This window comes from Giraffa tippelskirchi, chromosome 3 (genome assembly GCF_054371585.1).
Source record: "Giraffa tippelskirchi isolate mGirTip1 chromosome 3, T2T-mGirTip1v1.2.pri, whole genome shotgun sequence".
NCBI lineage: Eukaryota > Metazoa > Chordata > Mammalia > Artiodactyla > Giraffidae > Giraffa > Giraffa tippelskirchi.
In genome coordinates this window covers 132,320,604-132,334,028 of record NC_137277.1, presented here as the reverse complement: position 1 = coordinate 132,334,028, position 13,425 = coordinate 132,320,604, and the positions used below count along the sequence as shown (strand labels likewise).

Sequence of the window (13,425 nt, the reverse complement as noted above, 5' to 3'; positions counted from 1 at the left end):
CTCCCCATCACAGGTTGAAAAATATGGACTTCTTTTTTTAACTCCCAACATAATGAATGAGTTTAAATATTAGAAGTTGAAATTATTAAGTAAATCATTTTACCTGCAAAGCTTCTATTTGCATAACATTAATTCATGGTGGCAGCTAAAACAAATTCATCACATTCTGTATATTAGAAGCTGATTTATGTAGGAACTGAAAAAAATCATGAGCTCAAAATTATATTGACATGATGTACGAACTCAATGGAGAAAGATTTTTCTCTTTCCTTCTTTCCCTTTGATTTTTTTTTTTTTTAATATCATCTGAACAACTGAATTATGGTGAGAAGGAAAAGGATTTGAGGAGAGGAAGGAGGCGAAGGACTGGCATCTCAGAAAATGAATAATGCTCCCGCCTCACGTGTGTGGCAGGCTCCCGGTGCGGGTATATACACACACTCCGGTTATTAATGTCAAGTATGCCAGAGATACGCTGGGAAATCATTACCATTCATCGCCACTAACCGCCATTAAATTTCAATCAATTCAACTTAGCACAAGTGTACTTGAGCGGCCCTTACAGTTCCTTATAAATGTGGCTCAAAAGTCGGGCTGACTTATTGCATTGTCCACAACACAAAGGAGCATTGCTAAGCATCTGCTTGGACCCGGGACCGACGCTCTTTTAACATCCTCAGCATTCAAAGATCCTTCTTTTTCTGGGCGCTAAGAGGTCTTCAATCCCTACAGATCAAGACCAATGGGGGGGGGGCGGGGCGGGGGATACTATTTTGAGTGACCACCATTACTTTCCCGCCTTGGTAGGGGAAGGCGGATGGTCAGGGCAAAAGCAGGCCTTCGTGGCTCCAGTCACTCGCACATATGCCTTCTGGAAAAACTTTTCTGATGCCACCAAAAGTTTAGTAACGTGGCCCCTCTTCTCCTGGCTTTAGTGAAATGCTCTCAATTCACTCTGCAAACTGTCACCTAAAGTCAAATGAATCCCCTTCTCGGAGAACTGGGTGGGGAGCTACCGGGAAGAGGGAGGGAGGGCCAGCGGCCGTGGGCAGGGAGAAGCGCCTTCCCCAGGTGAGCGCGGGCTGCCCGGAGCGCTCCGGTCTCCCACCGGGCGCCAAGGGCGCCTGATCTGGATCTGGGCCGCTGGCTTTCTTCCCGAGCCGCCACGAGCAGGGTCTAGCCTGCCGCCACTCGCCGGGGGCGGCCGGTGCGCAGCCAGGACAATGTGGCCATTGTTTGGGCGCCGCAAACCCGGCCGGCGGGCAGGTGGGAGGGACGCGGCGCCGCCGGCGCGCGAGCCGCTCGGGGCGCGGAGGGGTCCCCGTACGCGGGCACAGTGCCGGTGGCCTGAACACGCGGCTTCCCGGAGGCCTCGCAGCCAGCCCTCCGCGGGGCACAAAATGGAGGGGGGCGGGGAGACGGCGGAGGGAGCCGAGGGGGAGCGAAACAAAAAGATGCCTAAGGAAAGAGAGGGAGGGAAAGACAAGACAGGAGCGAGGAGAGAAAGAAGACATAGGGCGGGGAGAGGCGGGACAGCGAGAGCTAGAATGAAGACTGGGGGAAAGGAAGATGGACAGGGAGGAGACAAAGCGGGCAGACAAGAAGGGCGAAGCGGGTGTACGGGAGACAGACAGACAGACGTGCAATCGAATCCGACCCCAGGCTACCCAGGAAGCCTCTACAAAGAGCTAAAGTTCACTCTGTTTCGTAGAGGGAAGCGGCTCCAAAGAACCCAGCCGAGTCAGCACAGCGTAATCACACCAGGGGCTTTGCTTAATTACAGGTCTGAAAGCCGGGGCTGGAGGAAGGCCCCTACTTAACTGTGTCCCGGGGAAGGCCCAGGCACTCGAGAGGTTTGCCAGGGTGGAGAACACAAATATCCCCATCCCTACCCCGCCCCCTAAGCCCAGGGAGTCCCGATCCCGGAGGAACCCGGATCCCGGAGGTCGAGGCTGAGGTCTGCAGCGGGCGCAGAACAACCATCAGGATGGAGTGCGGACGGGAGTCCGGGGCTGAGACCGCGCTGGTCAGCGGGGAGGCCCCGCCTCAGCCCGGGGGCAGGGCCACCCCCTCCCCCCTCTCCCTCGCTCACTACCTCTCAAGAGGCCAGGGGCCCTCCGCCCAAGGGGGGAAATCAATCCCTTGCTAATGAATAAAAAGTCCCTTTTATTTCACTGCTGTGTTTGGTTCATTAAATTTTCCACAGATTTGCAGAGAAGAAAACATAATCAATAAACCTTGACAAAAAGTGAACGTGTGAAAAAGGCCGGAGAATGGAAAACTGAGATAAAAGTGATATCCGATCACAGATTTCAGGGCCAGATGACGAGCCGGGGCTGCCGCAGAATCTCAATGGACCATCACCCTTTTGCGGCTTTCCTTCCCTTTGCTGAAACTCTTCTTTCAAGACAATAGGAAATGCACTAAAACTTTTTTCTTATGCTAATGCCTGAAACCGGGCACTCACAGTTAAAACACATTGCCCGGCAACCTGTTTTTGGGGGGTTGTTTTTTTATGACACACATGCGCACATACAGAACCACATGAACTTATTCACTTTAAACCAAAAATCTCAAAACAGTTTACATGAACTCTTTGGTCACATCTTAAGTGAGTTATTTTCCCCCACACAGTATGATTTTTAAAAAGCTAGAATCAGAACACAAACGACTATACTGAGGATGCTTTTGTTGATAAAGGAGATGAGGGAAATAAGATACTAAACACGCAGAAAGACTGCTGTTATCACTAAGGTATTTCCCCAGAGGCTTAAACATAGTTTTGTAGGTTTAGGTTATTTTGGTCACCCTCCAAATCTAAAAACAATGATCAAAAAAACATGGAAAGGAAAACAAAAAAAAACAATGATCGATTTTTTTTTTTTTTATCCTTTGGAGTCCGCAGCAAACATTCGAATTCATTTTGGAATAGGCAGTATTGAATCTGGTGGCAAGGATTTATTTAAAACCAACGAAGCTGTTGTTCTTTACCAAAAGACATTGCCAAATGGCAAAGCAGTCCCAGGACCCCTTCCCAAACCATCTTTTAAACAAATCTGAGGCCACAATTAAAGAGCAGGCTCCCCTCCTGCCTTCTTTAGAAGCCAGTGAGCCTTGATCACTGAAACCGGGCCTATTCTGGTGGCTGGTACAATCACTTCTGTGGCCTCTCTGAATTTTCTGGAATCTAAGAGTACAGTTTCCCTCTTTGGTATTCTTCACATGTTTCAAGTGTGCACGCCTCTGACACTTACTAAAAAGAAGAAAGCAGGGAGCTGCTACCCCGGGGAGGGGTTCCTTTTCAAAGGACCCAGGGGGTACAGCTGCAGCCCTCCATGGCTAGGTCCACCTGGCCCGAGCACCATCCCTGAGCACCAGGAAATGGGGCCTGGCACAGGTAGAACCCCTCTGCATCCTAAAGAAGCAGGACAGGTGGCTCCACCTCCCTGGAGCTGGCCTAGGAGCCAGCATCATGAGATGCAAGGAAATGTGGCTGAACACACTTTTCCCAGGAAAAGGCAGGCTGCCCTACCCCTTGAGTCCACAAAGCTACAGGGCTTGCCTTTTGCACTTCCACAAGTCAGCTGGGTGTGTAGGGGCCACACAGTCTTTCAAAGTGTGCATGAAAACTGCCTGGTCCCAGTTAGAGGGACTTGCTGGCATCTGTAGGGTGAAGGTCCCTCTGCCTTCCTCTGGGTGGTCAAGAGAGGTCCTGCTGAAAGAAGGCTGTTTCTTAGGCAAATATTCAATTTTGCTGGCCTGCCTGCTAAATCGCCAGGTTGGCTAATCCAGCCCTAAGGGCTGCACTGTGTACAGGGCACTTGTGGGAGTACACAAAGCATGGAGTATTTGTGTATCTTTCAGTCTGCAGTGCAAACAAGTCAGCTACAGTACAGCCTCCAGGACCCTTGCAGCCGGGCAAGGAGTCGTCGACAAGCAGCCCTGTAGCCCCCTCTTCCAACCAGGCAACTCACTGTTTGGTACCCTCCTCACAAGTGAGCTGGAGCATCCCGGGGAACACACACCGGCTCTCCTTTCTAAGGCTGCCAGGTCAGAAGGGCCTCTCTAACCCCACACACTCTTAAAGATGGGCCAAGCCAAAAAGTCCCCTCCAAGGCCACGGGCAGAGTCCGTGTTAGTTTGGAAGTAGCCTGGGATGCTCTGCCGAAGGAGTCTGAACCCTGTACAAATTCCCCTCCAAACCATCCCCATGGAGAATGAAAAAAAAGAAAAGAAAATTCTCCTTAACAGTCAGGCCTGCCTTGGTCCTCAGTGAGTTCGGCCCTGAGATGTGAGTACCTTCCTCCTTCCCACTGGCATTCTCAGCCCACTGACTTTGAAAACGGACTAAAGTGACTATAGTCTCACTCAGATGCCAAGCCAAGGGAGAGTCAGGTCACCTGAGATCTATTTCCTGGATGAGTGGGGTCCTCACCTCCGTTGGAGCGCTTCCTACCTTAGTTTAAATTCCCCTACCATCACTAACTAACCTCACGAAATTGGTGTATTTCTCCCAGCAGAGGGGAAATACAAACCATCCTAAATATCACAAACCAGAACTAATTTTGAAACTCTCAGACAAGTGACAACTCTACACGTCTGGGTTTGACTGAGACCTTAACCTGGGGGAGAACCCTCAGCCATCAGGGTCGAAGCAGTAGGTCTGAGAAAACGAAAGCACGAAAGATGAAGGAAGAAAGAGGCACAAGAAGGAAAGAGGTGGGGTCCTGAAGGGATGTATCTGAAGTGGTCTGGATGCCTCCTGCTTCAGTATAGAATCAGTGACTCTGGCCAGACCAGAAGCTGGGGCGAGCCTGAAGGCCACCAGAACTCAAAGCAGCCAGGCACAGTTAGGGTGCCCAGACCGGCCCTGGGGAGACCAGCCCAGGTAGCCACACAATGAGTTTTTTTTCGGGGCAGAGGCAAGTGTAAAGCCGCTCTGAGGCCCCCACAAAAGGAAGCCACCGAGGAAAGGAAACTCCAGGCAAGGTAAGGAAGTGGGCGGGAAGGGGGCTTCTGGGTCAGGTGGTAGAACAAACAGATCTCCTCGGGAGACTGGTGACCAGCCCGCCTATTCCGTGACTTTCCATCGCTGTATATTTTGGATTTCAGCGTTTATTTACTTTCCTTTTTGGCACCGAGCCCCCTGAGCACGCCAATACAATATTTGTTTAAACACTATTTTATGCCGCTTGCGAGGGAACCGTTTACTTTCAAATGCTCCAACATCCCCCTGAGCCTCGTCGGCAAACAGCATATGAGCGTTTTACAACTGCTCCCTTTATCTGGAGCTGTCGGGATTAAACCTTCACACGCCCGGCGAGGACGGCGGGGCGGGGGTCCCGGGACTTGGCCGCGGCCACCGGGCTGCAAAGTCCTCCCGGGAGGCCGAGCGCCGCGCGGGATGCCCTAGCGAGAAGGCAGAGGAGCGCAGTAAAGACCCCCGCGGGCCAGCACCAGACTCCAGGGAAAGGTCGACTCTTCCCCGGCCGGGATCAATTCTGAAAGTCACACCAAAATGACACAAAAGAGAGGGGAGTGGAGGGAGGCACCCTGCGGGAGAGCCAAAGCCCGCGAGCGCCCCTGCGACAGGGCACCCGGGGTGAGGCGCTCCGGCTCCAGCTCCAGCTCCTCGCGTAGTGGAAGTCGGGTTTCCTAGGAAGTGACAGCAATTACTGTCGGGCTGAAAAGGCGCCCACTCGGGTGCACTTCCAGCCCCCACCCCCGACACGGGGGGCGCGCTCACACACACACACACACACACGCACGCGCTCCCTTCCTCCTCCCCCTACCAGCGCCCCCCCCTCCCCGGGCCCCGTCCGAGGAAAACGCTCCCCTTTCTAAACCCTTAATAGGATTGGCGCCCAACTCTCTCTGCGCCGCTCCCCATCCATCGCACACAGATCAAGTTGCAGTAGTGGATTTTTCAAATTCCTCAGCAAATATACTTGTTGAGAGATTGCCGGCGGCGCGGGGGGGGGGGGTGGACGATGAGTGGGGGCGGGGAAGAAAGAGCGTGGCGGGGGGTGGGGGGGACCAGAGGACAGGGCAAGAGATTACGTGAGGATCCCTCGGGGAAGTCAAGCGGATCTCAGAGCGGAGGGCAAGAGAGGAGGAGGAGGAGAGAAGCAAGGAGGGAGGCGGGAGGGAAAGCCTGACCGAGGGGGAGGGGGCGACAGGGCCCGAGAAGGGGAGGAAGGAGCGAGAAAGAAAGAAAGGCAGGGCTTGGGACGGGCAGCGCGGAGAAGTGCAGTTAGAAGTTCGCAGCGAGTGGCTGCAGCCCCTCCACCCCCGGCACACTCCCCGGAGACACACTCCCACGTCCCACCTCTGGAGCTCGCAGCATTCCAGCCTCCCCGCGCTACCCCCAACTCCCGAAAAAACAGCCCCGGGCTCGGGGGCGGTGGAGACGGGGTGGAGGCAAGCTCGGTCGCGCTCGCCAAGAAGACAAGCTCTTCCCCCCAGGTAGGAAGGAGGATGCAAAATCGCCCCCTCCGTCCCGAGTTCCCATCCCTGGACTCCCCTTAGGTCCCAGCCTGGTTTAGCCAGAACCCGGACGCGGGCCTCCGCGCTATCCCTCGGTGCCCGGATCCCCGTGCCATGGCGCGGGTACCCGGCCGAGGGACGCTCCAAGACGACGCAGCATCCCAGTCGGCCCGAGTTCGGCCGAAGTACGGGGCACTTCGCGACGAAAAGCAAGCAAAAGAAAGCCAAAGCAACTTTACCGAGGGAGACAAAAGTTTGCCTCTAGCACGCAGGTGGCCTCCGGGGCGCCGGGCGGTGGCTGCGGGCCCCCATCCCAACCTGGTTGGCGCGGCTATCCACCGCGGGCTGCCGTGTGCCCGGACTCACTCCGGCCGAGGCGTTGCGGGCCAGGCAGGGGAGGGGACCGAGAGGAGGGCAGGGGCCAGGCAGCCCCTACCGCCGGCGAGCGGGCAGCTCCTCGAGGCTCCGGCGCGCAGTGCAGCCCGCGCTCCTTCCTCCGGCTCCTCCCGCTCCTCCTCGTCTTCCTTCGCGTCCGCCGCCGCCGCCGCCGCCGCCGCCCGCTCCTCCTCGAAGACTCATTGATAGGAGTTTGAAAAAAAGTCCGCGGAGCCGTGCTGCCTCGGCTGGCAAGCTCCGGCACTCCCGCGCTCCAGCCCGCCGCGCGCCCGCACGGCGCAGCGCCCCCGCGCGCACGGCTGCGACACACAGGGCGCCGCGCCCCCGCCCGAGCCGCGCGCCCCCGCCCGGAGGGGATCCCGGGGACCAGGAGGGGAGGGGCGGCCTAGGACCCTCCTCCTCAGCGCCCTGGAGAGAAAGCACACCTACGAAGAAAGTTCCAGCAGAGAACGAAACAGCGCGCCAGTCCCCAACACTTTTTTTTAAGGCGCCGGGATGGGTGGGGGGTCGCTAACTCAAGTCAGATGAGCTCCGGAGCCGAGGCGCAGGGACGGTTCTGTTTTCAATCTCTGAAATCCCCCGCCCTCCCCACCTCCCTCTTCCCCTCCGCCGGGAGATGCCCGGGTCGGCGTTCCCAGTGCGCCCGCTTCTCCGGGCGCCGGGGCGGAAGCGGGGGACTGGAGGGCTGGCGGGGAGGAAGGCAGGCTCTGGGGGGGCCGGTTCTACGCCGAGTCTCCGGCAGCCACCGGCGCGCGCAGGTGCCAGGGTCCGGCCTGCGCCCCCCGCCGCGGCTAGCACGAGTCGCCCTCTGGGCGCCTGCTGGTGAGAAGCGTAGCAGCCTTCTAGGTTTGGTGCCTGTGTGTTTGGTAGGAAGGGTTTTTGTTTGTTTTGTTTTGTTTTTAGAGACGCCACTCGAGCTGCCGCAACCAGATGGAAGTAATCAGAACCCAACAACAACAGAGGAAGAAGGAAGAAAAAAACCTCACTGAACTTTTGGACCAAAGTGTGTATGGGTGTGTGTGTGAAAGAACTTGCTTAAGCAAACTAGGTAACAAGCCTTGGGCCCTCAGGCCTCACCGCAGCCCAGGAAGAGCTGCTCCGCTAGAAGAAGCAGGGGGCAGATGGCTAAAGTACCCCCCAACCCATTGCCGGCCTCCAGCCTCTCTAAAGCTGAGGGACCTCCTCCAAATAAGAGGACCCTCACCGGCAGAAGTTTCTAAGTTTTCCTTCTAACAGTTGTGGACGACTTACTTACTATGTGCTAGGTTACATGTTGTATTTCTCTTAAATTATATAACCTACAAAACTCCAGGAAGTAGATTTTCTTCTCCCCCATTTTACAGGTGAGAAGACTGAGGCTTTAAGTGAAGTAGCTTGTCCCAGGTCAGAGCATTGAATTGCCATCCTCCATGAGTTCAGTAGTTTGTACCATTAGTTTAGCCAAGGGTGTTGAGAGCATCTCTCTCTCTTCATCCCTTCTTACTACAGTTGCATCTTGTCTAGAATGTATGGGACCAAAGTCTCAGAGACCCAGTTCTGCCCTGCTTTCACAAGCCTGTGTTACTGATGTGACCTCCCTTTGTCAGTAGCTCTCCCCATGTGCCACTGACCTGACCAGCCCTTCTCTAACTTTATTTTCCGCATTTTAACAGAAGAGAGAGCATTATGATCCCCGTTCCCTATTACCCACTTTCCTTTTAATTTCCTTACATTCATTTAGATGACAGGACAATTTCTTCTTGATCGAGGAAAAAATAAATGCAGAACAATATCACAACAATTTGATGCTAATTTTGTTTTTGTCAAATAGGCTCTCTAGATTGAAAGGAAAAAAAAACCCTTCAGGGTTTAAAACCCAAAACTTGGAGAAGTAAATGTATTTATCAAAGGAAAGAGAAGTTTGGAAGGGCTTTCTCTTTAAATATGATCAGATTCACCATTCCTCCATGCTATTTGTTTAAATTCCTGCTGAGCTTTCAGACACAGACTCTAAGGAGACAGAAAAAGTAAACTCTCCCTCCCTTCCTTGGCCATATTTTAATGACCCTATTCATATCTACCCCATGAAATGTGCAGAATCATTTCATGTTACTGGAATATTAGCAGCGTTGGGTGATTACTTCATTACAAGCTTGTCTCTGTTGGTTTCCTTGTGTTGTTCAGTTTGTGAAGAAGTTTAAACAAATCGACATTTTAGGATATTTCCTTTTTCTCTGTTTTTCTTCTCAGTCCTGCTCCACTCCTGCTGGAATGCAGGCACTCTCATAACCTTTTCTGGCTTATTTTGGCAAGGAGATGGCTGTTGAGATGAAGATGGAATCTTTTCAGTTTGAGGAGAAGGTGTAAACATCACGCCTTGATCTCTAGATGGTCAGAAGTCTGGGCACTGGGGGAAAAAAAAGCAATAGAAGGTGTGGAGTGGAGGCAAACTGGCAGAGCAGAGAAATGAACATTAGACACAAGGTCGTAGTCCAGGTCTAGTGCTAAATATATGACCCTGGGTGAGTCCCAGTTTGTTTAGTCCCCGTCTTTCTGTGTGCCTGATACCATGCCAACTGATGTGACATCACAGTGATTGGGACGAACAAGATCCTTCTCCTTGTGGAGTTCATTGTTTCATGAATAGACAGGGGACTTCCCTGATGGTCCAATGGCTAAGACTCGGCACTCCCAATACAAGGAGCTCTGGTTCGATCCCTGGTCAGGGAACTAGATTTAACATGCCACAATTCAGAGTTCACATGACACAACTAAAGATCGCACGTGCCACAACTAAGACCCAGAACAGTCAAATAAATAAATAATAAATATTTAAAAACACACATAGACAAATGTATAATTGCCAACTGGGTAAAGAAGAAATACAAAGTGCACCAAGAGATTACCATAGTTAACCTAACCTAGCGTGGGAGGCAGCAGTGGGGAACACAGAGAAGGCTTATCTGAGGAAGTGAGGTTGCACTGTCTGACAGGAAGAAGGAATGAAGGATTAAAAACGTCAAAAATCGTGGAATGGCATTAAGTTTAAAAACTCTGCACAGCAAAGGAAACAATCCACAGTGTGAAAAGGCAACCTATGGAGTGGGAGAAAATACTTAGAAACCATATGCTGACAAGGAGTCCATTCCCAAAATAAATAAGGAACTCCTAAAACTCAATAGCAAAAACACAAATGACCCGACTAGAAAATGGCAAAAGAGAACAGAAATTTCTCCAAAGAAGACCTACTGATGGCCAACAGATACATGAAAGGTGTGCGGCATCACTCATCCTGGAGACATACAAATCAAAACCACAAGGTGGGAATTCCCTGGCTGTCCATTAATTAGGACTCTGTGCTTTCACTGCCAAGGGCGCAAGTTCAATCCCTAGTTGGGAAACTGAGAGCCTGCAAGCTCAGCAAAACAAACAAACACACTACAAGGCCATATTAACTCACACTTGTTAGGGTGTCTATCATCAAAAAACCAAAAGATATTAATCACAAGTGTTGGTGAGTTTGTAGGAAACACAGAATCCTTGTGCACTGCCAATGGTAATGTAAAATAAAATTTGAATGGTACATAATAGTGTAGCAATTATGGAAAATACCATGGAAGTCTCTCACAAAATTAAAAATAGAAATAAATCCAGCCATCGCACTTTCAGTTATAGATCCAAACATACTGTAGTTAGGACTTTGAAAAGATACCTGCACTCCTGTGTTCCTTGCAGTGTTATTCACAATAATCAAAATATAGGAACAACCCAAATATATGCCATTAGATGAATGCATAAAGAAAATGTGAAAGAAACATACCATGGCATATTATCCTCAAAAAAGAAGGAGATCCTACCGTTTGCAGTCACAGAGATCAACCTGGAAGAAATTTTAAGTGTAATAGGTCAGTCACAGAAGGACAAACACTGCCTGATTCCTCTTATTCGAGGCATTTAAAATAATCAAAGGCATAGGTTAGTGGTAAAGATTCCTCCTGCCAATGCAGGAGACCCAAGTTGGGTCCCTGGGTAGGGAAGATCCTCTGGAGAAGGAAATGGCAATCCACTCCAGTATTCTTCTCTGGGAAATCCCATGGATAGAGGACCCTGGTTGGCTGCAGTCCATGGGGTTGCAAAAGAGCTGGACATGACTTAGCGCCTAAACAACAACAATACAAAAAAAGATAGAAATAGCAGAATAGTTGTTACTATTCTGGGGGATAGGGATGAAGTTGGGAGGATAAGGAAAAATAGTTGCTGGATCAGTATAAAATAAGTTACACAAGAGAAGTAAATCCCAGAGATCTACTGTACAAAATAGAATGCCTGCACTGTGCTTGTTATTAACAAGAAGCAATTGTGTACTTAAAAATGTAAAGGGTTAAAAAAAAAATGTAAAGGGTATATCTCATAAATTTTTTAACATTTTTATTGGCATTAAGGTGCTTTACATTGTTGTGTTAGTTTCTGATATACAGCAAAATGAATCAACTATATGTATACGTATATCCCCTCTTTGTCACCACAGAGCATTAAATAGAATATCCAGTGCTATACAGTATGTTCTCACTAGTTACCTATTTTATACATGGTGTCAATAGTGTATATATGTCAATCCCAATCTCCCTATTCATCCCACCCCCGTTTTCCTGATTGGTGTTTATCCATTTTCTCTATATATATGTGTCTGTATTTCTGCTTTGCAAATACGCTCATCTGTACTATTTTTCTAGATTCCCCATGTATGCATTAATATACGACAATTATTTTTCTCTTTCTGACTTAATGTCACTTTGTTTGAGTCTCTCGATCCATCCACATCTCTGCAAATGTGACAAATGTTTCCTTTTATGACTGAGTAATATTCCATTGTATATATGTGCCACATCTTTATCCATTCTTCTGTTGATGGGACGTTTAGTTTGTTCCCATGTACTGACTATTGTAAATAGTGCTGCAATAAACATTGGTATGCATGTACCTTCTGGAATTACAGTTTTCTCTGGGTGTATGCCCAGGAGTGGGATTGCTGGGTCATATGGAAGCTCTGTTTTTAGTTCTTAAAGGAACATCCATAGTGGTCTCCACAGTGTTACATCAATTTTACATTCCCACCAACAGTGTAAGAAGGTCTCATATTAAGTGTTCTTTAGTCAGTTCAGTTCAATCACTCAGTCGTGTCCGACTCTTTGCTATCCCACTGACTGCAGAACACCATGCTTCCCTGTCCTTCACCATCTCCTGGAGCTTGCTCAAACTCATGTTCATTAAATCAGTGATGCCATCCAACCATCTCATCCTATGTCATACCCTTCTCCTCCCGCCTTCTATCTTTCCCAGCATCAGAGTCTTTTCCAACGAGTCGGCTCTTCTCATCAAGTGGCCAAAGTATTGGAGCTTCAGTTTCACCACCAGTCCTTCCAAAGAATATTCAGGGTTGATTTCCTTTAGGATTGACTAGTTTGATCTCCTTGCTGTCCAAGGGACTCTCAAGAGGCTTCTCCAACACCACAGTTCAAAAGCATCAATTTTTCGGTGGTCAGCTTTCTTTACGGTCTAACTCTCACATCCATACATGACTACTGGAAAAACCATCACTTTAACTATACGGACATTTTTTTGGCAAAAGTAATTTCTGCTTTTTAATATGCTCTCTAGCTTTGTCATAGCTTTTCTTCCAAGGAGCAAGCGTCTTTTATTTCATGCCTGCAGTTGCCATCCACATTGATTTGGAGTGATTTCTTATGTGGTAAGTGTTCTTACCACATAGAAAAAAAAAGAGTCACCAGGAAACTTTGTGCGATGAGGAATACGTTTGTTACCTGGGTTGTGGTGATAGGAACACAACTGTATACCTAACAGAAGCAGAAGAGATTAAGAAGAGGTAGCAAGAATACACAGAAGAACTGTACAAAAAAGGCCTTCATGACCTGGATAATCATGATGCTGTGGTCACTCATCAAGAGCCAGATATCCTTGAGTGTGAAGTCAAGTGGGCCTTAGGAAGAATTACTATGAACAAAGCTAGGGGAGGTGATGGAATTCCAACTGAGCTATTTTAAATCCTAAAAGATGATGCTCTGAAAGTGCTGCACTCAATATGCCAGCAAATTTGGAAAACTCAGCAATGGCCACAGGACTGGAAAAGGTCAGTTTTCACTCTAATCCCAAAGAAAGGCAATGCCAAAGAATGGTCAAACTATGCCATACAGTTTCACTCATTTCACATGCTAGCAAGGTAAAATTCTTCAAGCTAAACATCAATAGTATGTGAACCGAGAACTTCCAGATATATAAGCTGAATTAAAAAAAGGCAGAGGAACCAGAGATGAAATTGCCAACATCCATGGGATCATAGAAAAAGCAAGCAAATTTTAAAAAAAAAAAAGCAAATCTTTTTGCTTTAAAAAAAGCAAGCAAATTTTTTAAAAAAAGCTACTTTGGCTTCATTGATTATGTTAAAGCCTTTGACTGTGTGATTACAACAAACTGTAGAACCAGACCACCTTACCTGTGTAAGAAACATGTATGCAGGTCAAGAAGCAACAGTTAGAACTGGACATG

At 49.4% G+C, this 13,425-nt stretch overlaps 1 protein-coding gene and 1 long non-coding RNA gene across 4 annotated transcripts in view; one reads left to right on the top strand and one right to left on the bottom strand.

Annotated features, from left to right (window-relative positions):
* The window catches only part of GLI2 (GLI family zinc finger 2), a 256,391-nt gene extending 249,065 nt beyond the window's left edge, over positions 1-7,326 (bottom strand). For 2 of the 3 annotated variants that reach the window (XM_081576000.1, XM_081576002.1), the window contains exon 1: positions 6,726-7,326. The gene's annotated coding sequence lies outside the window, so the exon portion shown is untranslated. The remainder of the gene's footprint in view (positions 1-6,725) is intronic. The other variant, XM_081576003.1, reaches the window with a different exon arrangement.
* On the top strand, positions 6,219-11,839 carry LOC145540820 (uncharacterized). Its single transcript, XR_014078566.1, has 2 exons — positions 6,219-6,465; positions 7,786-11,839. It is a non-coding gene; the product is annotated as an uncharacterized LOC145540820 (long non-coding RNA).
* Positions 11,840-13,425: the final 1,586 nt, after the last annotated feature.